Raw genomic sequence first — 9,457 nt, 5'->3', positions numbered from 1 at the left:
CTGCCCTTGTGAACGACCTCTTCGATGCCCTGAATGCGAAACTTCCTGTGCGTGGTGTAAAGGAAGGCTCAGAGGAGATAACGGTAAGCCGGTTCTTTAAAAGTGGTCTGGCTACATCTAGAATGTAGCCATGATCAGCTAGAATTAACTGCTGGGGAATACAAGCAGTATTTGTTTTTAAATATCGGATATTCCACCTAATTTGTGTAAAGACTTGAAAAAGCCGGTGCACGCTATGTGTGTTGAACGAACAGTATTGTTCACAGTCTTATTGAGCAAGTCAAGATATATCTTGCAATGTGCCAAACTGGCTAACTAATGCAGATAATTTAGCCATCTTTTTAGATATTATTTTGCACACCAACCTTTCACTACAAAAGTTGCAGAGTGTGTCAAGAAATAACCTACTGTGTCATTTCCATCAAGGCAACCTTCACGCGTCAAATTTTTTCTAACTGTAAAGAGAGAGAGTGAGATTTAAGACAAATACCACATGACTACCCACTGGCAAACTGCAATGTTAATGTCCTTAGTCACATGGAATTTTTAAAAATCTCATTTGCATTCTTTAAAGGTTGAAGAAAACTAGACAGATAAAGGCTATCTTGATGGAAATGACACAATGAAACGGTTCTCAACACACTCTACAAGCTTCGCATTGGAGGGTTTGTGCACAAATATCTAAGTCGGCTGATAAATTTGTGTTAATGAGCCAGTTAGGCACATCGCAAAATACATCTTGACTTGCTCAATAGGACTGTGAACAATACTGCATTGGTACGGCACACATAGAATGCACCCACCAGTTTTTCCTTATTCTTACTACTGGTTAGCTCAAAATATCCTGAATATGTGCCCCGTTCTTACTCATCGCAGACAATCACAGAGTTTCTCGAGCTGGTGAACATCACTGAGCAAAACAACAGGACCAGGGGCACATCCATGTTTGCATCACAAGTGACCGTGAAGTCCCTACGTGTAACGCTGGCATCAGCACGGGACCTGATCACTGACCTTCTGGGCAGCGGGGCAGAGTACGTCCTCACAGGGAAACTAAACCAAGATCCGTTGGAGCTAATTAGAAACTGTGGTATACAATGTAAATGTTCGTAACCAAGTTGATTCTTTTGCAGCGATTCTTCGGCATGATCCACTCTTTCGGTGGGGATGAAGACCACCCTACCATCATCAGCTTCAGCCATATCTACATACTTCTCAGCCTTTACACACCTATGAAAGCATGTATCCAAGGGAGTGTCACAGGGGAGTCAACGCGCGTCCTTGCCACCATGGAGGAAACTATGAGGAAGAAGAAAAAAGACTATGTCTCAGCTCATGACAAAGGTTCTAAAGCAGATAGAAACAAAGCTTGCCCAAATATGTGACAGTGCCGCAGAACCAGAACTGGCCAGCACGTCCGACCACAATTACTATGTGCCGTCAAGGGAAGACTGCATCATTTATTGCCTTTGTGGGTACATAGTGTACTCACTTTCAAAGCATACAAAATGCACATTGTGCTTCGAAGACGTTCAATCAACAGAGGCACATTACCCTGAGGCATGGCTGACTCTTCAAAAAGAGTACAAACAAGGGAGCCTCAAGCATCCTTCCTACAAAATGTTTGTGCTATTTAAGAGCATCGAGCGGCAGATTGCTTCAACTTTAGAAGCAGGAAGCCCCTGTGGGGAGACGTTCTGGATTATTCTGGATGCCCTTGATGGCTGTCAGATCTCTAGATTAGGATGCAAGAAACACCAGGACAGCATTACCAAAGAGCTCTTGATGTCCTACATTACACTCAGAATCCACTTTTTTGTTAAGGACACATGCAAAAAATTAAGTGCGTCAGAGAAGGTTGCAACAGCAAGGAAAAAGGCAAAGCTGCTGTAGGTCATTAAGTATAACTATTCAGCCACCACAACTTTTGATAACCGCTATTTTTACCAATTTACTACATAGTAGGTGCACTATTGCAGACTGTGGTCTGGAGATGTGTTAATGAGAGGCTTTTGCCAATCGCCCTAGGTATATTCTGTTGTAAGTTTAGAATAGCAGGATAAGACATTCTCACAAATCTGTCTGCTCACCATGATTGAGTTTCATCTTTAGTGTTCACTCTGCTCAAGTCAAAATAGTTAAAGAAGTCAGGGGAGGTTCTTGTCCTGCTATCTGAAAGCGCAGCTCTTAGGTGCCCGTTTCCGGCTTGAACGGGTTGCCGTCGCCGTCGGCGTAACCGCGGTGGACGTTGCGGCATGGTGCCGAACTGCCCTCGCGGGGTCGGCGGCATAACCGCGAGGACGTTTCGGCACGGTGCCGACGTGGCCTCACGGTTACGGCGACGGCGACGCCGCTCGGAGGGAGGAGTAGCAGACGGGATGAGGAGGTGAGGAGGAAGAAGAAGGGGTATACCCTCCCCTCAGTACCCTCCCTCCTTGTCCTCAAGAGCTCCGCTCTAATTCGGCGTTACAGGAAATTGTAAACAGCTTTCATTTTTTTAACCTATAACAGACAATAGGACGTTTTGCTGTTTACGCATAAAGCGCCGTTCACACATACGCAACCGAGTAAGACCGTGAGAGACCAGACCGGTTTTTAAGCCCCATGCGACGTCTTAGGACCAGCTCCGCTGCAGCGCATTCGGTCCTAAGACATCGCAAGAGGCTTAAAAACTCGTCTGGTTTCTCTCGGTCTTACTCGGTTGCATATGTGTGAACGGCGGTTTACTCTCACTGCTTTTTCTAGAGAAATTTCAACACATACAACTAGGGTAGGGAATGTCATGTGAAGACCTTCTTAAGCTCTTTTCAAATACCTACACCATGCTTTTCAGGGCTCTCTTGTAACCCCCCAAAAACTGCAATTCACACTTTTCTGTACATTGAAATGGTAAATTTTCACTAATATATTCATATTTCAAACTCGAGCTACATGACAAAGCTTGAGATTTCTCCTACTGTGAATTCATTTTTGCTGTTTGTTTTGCATTGTTCTATTTTATTTAGTAAGTGCAAAACATTGCTGCTCTGTATTGCGACAAGAGTAGATAAATATTTATTATGAAACTAAGCTGCTTTAGTCTTACTCGAACAACATACCTACAAGTGGAAACATACCTACAAGTGGGCATGGAAACAATCGGAGAATGACGTCGTCTAACCTGTCTACATCGTTGTGCAGATCCTGGCTTCCCTGACTATCTCGTGGACAGGACCATCGTCATACCCTCGAGCCTTCACCGCACCATCGGCGATAACGCAAGGGGCGTTTTTCAACCTGACACGCTCTGGCGGCGGCACTTTCAATGTTTCCGCCGAGTGGCCGCAGCTAGTCCTCGTGCCGTTCGCGCAAGCCGCCGCATCGACATCATCATTCATGGACGGTTTTCCTACAAGACCGGGAAGCACCTACAGTTCCGTCAGTGGGCATGGAAACAGTCGGAGAATGACGTCGTCTAACCCTGTCTACATCGTTGTGCAGGTTGGTTCCATTCCGTCATTACATGCTAAGAAAACCAACAATGTCTTTTATTTTTCGTTTCCATGCCCCATTGTTTGTTCTGAACTGCTTGTAGAGTGTATTGGCGTTTTAAAACTGCTACTAATTCTTTCTGGCGATGTAGAGACTAACCCCGGCCCTATGACAGAACCCCAAGCCAAGCAGTTCGCAGAAATGTTTAAGATGATGCAAGATTTGAATGACCGTTCTTTGAGGGCGGAGCAAGGGCAGAAAAGTTTAATTAATACTGTAAAAGAGATAAAAGAAAACCAGCACGTCATTGAAGCAAAAATTAACGCTATTGGAACTAGACTTTCTCTTGTTGAAACAAAAGTATCCGCACTTGGGCTTGCCAACAATGAAATTCGCGCGAAGCAGTGTCTTGCTGAAAGCACTAACTTCGCCAATCGGCTTGATAATCTGGAAGATCGGTCGCGCCGAAATAATTTAGTTATCTACGGAATTCCAGACGTTCAATCAAAAACTTGGGCTGAAAGTGAAAAAAAAAGTGCTTGACATTGTCTCCCATATCCTTGATACTCAGGCTCCTCCCGACTGCATTGAACGCGCGCACCGAATTGGGCCCTTCGTCGCTAATAAATGTCGGCCAGTAATAGTAAAGTTTTCTTCATTTAAAGACAAGGATAAAATATTTTTCTCACGGTTCAAACTAAAAGGAAGCGCCACATACCTGAGTGAAGACTTTTCACCAGCAACGCGTCTTGCCAGAAGGAAACTAATCGAATTTGGGAAAACAAAAAAATGCGTATTTCAGTTGCGGTATAATAAACTATTTATTAACAGGCAGTGCTACATGTATAACTCTTCAAATGATACTATCTTCGAGCTCAGTAATGGCGCTAAGGCGCGTGCGGCAGAAGATACAGCGCCAGTCTCTTCTAGCAATTCGCGGGCATCTACATCATCATAGCAGGTCGTGAGGGGGGATGGTTCACGCCACGGTGCAAAACAGGTGTCCGTAGTTTTTACTAATATAAGAAGTGTCATACGTCACCGAGATAATCTGTGCTCTGTCATTGATTCCTGCTGCGCTGACATCGTGATTTTAACTGAGACTTGGCTTTCCTCCAGGGTAAAGAATTCTGAAATATTTTGCTGCGAAAAGCGCTTCAACATTTATCGTTGTGATAGGGGTGATAGAACTGGAGGAGGTGTATTAATCGCAGTTGGCGCTCACATTGAATCGTTTTGTTTACGCTTGACTAGCGATTTAGAAATCTTGTTCATTTGCTTTTGTTTGAATCATCAAAAACTTGTGTTAGGTGTATGTTACCGAGCACCTTCCTGTAATAATTCTTTTGTGAACAACCTTCATGATGCAATCAACTCCATACTGGTCCGCTTTCCTTCCGTTCCTATCGTCCTTCTTGGCGACTTCAATTATCCGAATATTGTGTGGAATGATTTACATACCCATTGTCACCCGTTTTCGACTGACGCAGCCGAGTTCATAAATCTTTGCAATGATTTCAGTTTTACCCAGCTAGTTTCTCTTCCTACCAGAAGCACTCCAACCGCATCCAACATCTTGGATCTAGTACTAACAACATCACCTACTTTAATTTCTTCCATCAGCAACATGGAGGGTCTCAGTGATCATTCTATAATACATTTCTTCCTTAATGTTCCTGCTGGAAGCTCGCCTACGAGTCGCAAGCGAATACGTGACTATGGTAAAGGTTACTACGCGGCTATCAATAATGAACTTTGTGTGTTTCTTGATTCTTTCTTATTGCGCTTTTCTGAGCGTTCTGTTGACGAAAACTGGCAATTATTTAAATCGGAAGTAGTGCGTCTCACTAACAAGTTCATACCGTTACGGAATCTCTCCGTATCTTCAAAAGCGCCTTGGTTTAACGTTGCGCTAAAAAGGCTTTCTAACAAGAAAAAGAGGAAGTTTAGAACCGCTAAGTTTTCAAATAATGACATTAAATGGTCCGATTATTACAATGCTTCTAATATCTACAAAATGGCAGTTCAGAACGCGAAGGCTCATTTCTTTTCTGTAACTCTGCCATCCATGCTTACTAATAACCCTAGGCAGTTCTGGAATGTGGTCACTTGCAATGAAAAACCCTCGGTATCTTTTTTTAGCGACGTTGGTGAACCAGTGTCGCTTAGTGACTGTGCGTCTATTTTAAATTCTACATTTGTCGCCTCATTTTCCCATGACCATTCATCGACTGTGCCACTTCTTTTGCAAAATGATTTTTCACCCATGCTTCCGATTATATTCAACGTTGCCGGCATTATTCACCTAGTCGATAATCTAAAAATGTCTTGTTCTGCAGGAATTGATGATATAAACTCCAAGTTCCTAAAAAACACCAAGGAATATTCGTCCATTATACTATTTAAATTCTTCGAGCAATCTCTTAGTGTTGGTGTTCTATACCCGGTGACTGGAAGGTGGGAAAGGTTGTGCCTGTGCATAAGACTGGTGATAAGCATATTCCTTTCAATTATCGTCCGATATCTCTAACAAGTATTTCATGCAAAATTTTAGAACATATAATCTTCTCACATCTTGTAAATTTTTTAGAATCGAACAACTTCTTTTCTCCCGCGCAACACGGGTTTCGTAAGTCCTTTTCATGTGAAACACAGTTACTAACTTTCACACATGATCTTCATCGCATTCTTGATCGTAGTTCGAAGGCCGACTGTATTTTCCTGGACTTTTCGAAAGCCTTTGATAAGGTTTCACATAGGCTTCTACTTCACAAATTAAGCAAACTTAATATCGACGCTAACGTACTTTCCTTGATTCATGCCTTTTTAACTAACCGGTCCCAATTTGCTTTTGTAAATGACACTTCATCGTCTTTATCTTCTGTAACATCCGGGGTTCCCCAAGGTTCTGTGTTGGGACCTCTGCTTTTTCTTATATTTATAAATGACCTACCCGCCAGTGTCTCGTCCTCAATCAGCTTATTCGCCGACGACTGTGTAATATACCGTGAAGTAACTAATAATTTAGATGTCATTTCTCTTCAGTCAGACATTAACAGTGTGTTAGAATGGTGTAACCTGTGGAATATGCAGCTTAACGTTAACAAATGCAAAGTCATGAGAATTTCCCGTGTCCAAAATGACACTCCTCGCTACTTTTTTAACAATGTTTCTTTAGAGCACGTTTCATGTTATAAATATTTAGGCGTTCATATTCATCCACTCTCTCTTGGGATTCTCATATCCAATACATAACAAATAATGCTAACCGCATGCTCGGATTCCTAAAACGGAATTTTTCAACAGTTCCTGTGTCGCTAAAATTACTTCTCTACAAAACACTCGTTCGCTCAAAACTGGATTATGCCTCCTCCATCTGGGACCCCGGTACTGACGTACTAACCCTTGCAGATGAAGCGGTCCAAAACCGTTCTGCTCGCTACAGCCTCACTAATTATCACCGCATCGCTAGCGTAACATCAATGAAATTGGGCGTAAAACTGCCAACGCTTGCTTTGCGCAGAAAAATGTTTCGCTTATGCCTGTATCACAAGCTATACCATCATAACCCTTTCCTACCTGAAAGGTTACTAACGCCTGCACCTTACATCTCGTTACGTCTCGATTATCAACATAAAATGGACGTACCCTCGTGTAAAACTACATCTTTTCATAGTTCGTTCATACCTCGCACCACTCTTGACTGGAACCACCTTCCAGCCTCTGCGGTATCGATTTCCGATGGTGTGGCGTTTAAAAACTGTATTGCCAATATTTATATTCCAGAATTTGACTAACCTATTGTTATTTTTCTTGTTCTGTTTCATGTGCATATCTTAGATTTACTTTATATTATGTAACCCACTCCCCTCTGTAATGCCCTCGGGCCCTGAGGGAAAAATAAATGAAATGAAATGAAATGAAATGAAATGAAAGCCTGCGGAGAGAACTGCTCCGCATTCGTCGCATCTGTGTAGTTTGTGTTTCTCCTAGGCCGAACATACCCCCCTCAACTGCCAGCAGTGTTCTGCGGCTCCACACTCCTTTTTCGAAAGAGCGGCAGCAGTTGCGATAATGTGGCGGTGCGCAGGCCTGCTGAGTATGATGGTATGCAGCCATGTGCGCAGGCAAAATTGCATTGTCATCCTGTGGCATAATCGAGCGGTGGGCGGTCAGTCGGAGTGGTGGGTGGCAAAGCCACTGCCACCCACTGTGGGGAGAGCCCTGCCTATACCTGTTAGTTTCGTTCTCTGCTGTAGTCATGCGGCAGGGAACCGGGGCAAGTACATTATACATACCTTATCAGAACAGTCGGCGCCCTATCTATCTCATAAAGATAATAAGCTCATCTTGAACGATGCATTTTTTTCACCATATTTTCTAAACGGCACCAGCCATTGGCCATTGTTTGGGAGCGCTAAGCATTCGCTGCGGCTTCAACTGACATAAAAGGGTTGTTTTTGTTTTTCAACTTTAGATAAAATGTTGTGGGGTCGCTCTATGATAATCGCCGCCCGATCGGGCTGTACTTCGCTTGTCTCCCAAGGAGTGGCAAAATGCAATGAGAAGACAGCTAATGGGTTCACCTCCCGGTTGCCCGTCCTCGAGAGCCGGCTGTCCAGGTACGTCGACCCTGGTTGTCGCCTGTGGTTCAGAGCTCCGAGTCCGTGTCCAGGCCTTCGGATCGTGCTTCCCACGCCAGTGCTGCGTAGGCTAGGTGTCCTGGGCTATCGTAGCCAGAGTGTCGCTGCAAAACCATTCTAGGATCGTCATGGCCTAGGCAAAATGGCCAGAGCTAGCCAGTCCTAGTCCGAACCTCACTGGTGGACCGCTCCAGGGATTGCCAGGGGCCAGACGGACTTCGTCATTGTTGCACATCCCCAGCCTTGTGCAGCACGCTGTGTCCAGCGCCAGCTCGTGCCTCCTCAGCTGATCGCTTGTCTCGTGCCCTCCACCCCGTCGTCTTTCACCCTTGTCCCCCCAAAGTGTAAAAAAAGAAAAAAGCGATGAAACATCTAATAATATGCACAGAATGTAGATACATACTTTACTTACTTTTCCAGATACTCACTGCACAGATGAAGCCAGTTATTATGACGTGGCACAAACTTTTGAATTCCCTCCCCAAGGGAGGTTTATGCCAGTGGTCGGCAACCTTTCGGCGCGGCGGGCCGAATCGCCGTGAAGCTAAGGTGAAACGGGCCGGACGGCAAGCCGCGGGGGAGGAGGGGGAGGGGGGTTAAAATTAAGAAAAAAAAAAAAGAACACTTGCACGAACTCACACTGACGTACATAAATCGAAAATGAACAGTTTCTTCATTTCGCGACACACGACATGAGATACAACATTTCCACAAAAACCTAGACTCCTCTCAGTAAGACTTCTGGTGTTGGACTGCGCTCGACAAACTACGGACATCCACATTCAAGCTACTTACTGCGAGTCACAAAACATTGTGGAGGTTCTCGTCTGTCATTCGTGAATGCAGGCAACGGGCAGCAAATTGGACAACTTTATATATTTTTTCTTCTTTTTTAGCTGACCACGCTGGAAGGGGGGGGGGGGGGGCGCTGGGGGTATAGGGGCCGCATAATACTGCCTCGCGGGCCGGATCCGGCCCGCGGGCCGCTGGTTGCCGACCACTGGTTTATGCCATAGTTATGTCCTTCCGAGGAACTTGATAAAAAAAAAGAGCAGTGAAAAATATTTTATTACATGCAGGCAGAATGAAAATACATACTCCAGCTGCTTCTCCACATAATTATCACACATATTTAGGCTTATTATCACACATTTTCATCACTCTTGTTCGTTTTACATATTAAATAGAAAGTTAAAAAACAAAACAAAAAATAGCTTCGATATTTGCGGCACGACACATAGGTACACGGTCGGACAAATGAAATTAAACAAAGCCAAATGAACGCACGGCCTGCCATCTTCTAGCTCCTAGTTGACAGTAAAGAACTTGCGCTGAGTATTAAC

General features: G+C 44.2%; 1 pseudogene; it reads left to right on the top strand.

Annotated features, from left to right (window-relative positions):
- The first annotated feature begins 1,103 nt into the window (after nt 1-1,103).
- Nucleotides 1,104-1,893, top strand: LOC120845885 (annotated as a pseudogene).
- The last annotated feature ends 7,564 nt before the right edge of the window (nt 1,894-9,457 follow it).

Source organism: Ixodes scapularis, unplaced genomic scaffold (assembly GCF_016920785.2).
Source record: "Ixodes scapularis isolate PalLabHiFi unplaced genomic scaffold, ASM1692078v2 PGA_scaffold12__126_contigs__length_90152505, whole genome shotgun sequence".
Lineage (NCBI taxonomy): Eukaryota > Metazoa > Arthropoda > Arachnida > Ixodida > Ixodidae > Ixodes > Ixodes scapularis.
The sequence above is the reverse complement of the archived record's forward strand: the minus strand, read 5'-3'. Positions and strand labels throughout refer to the sequence as shown.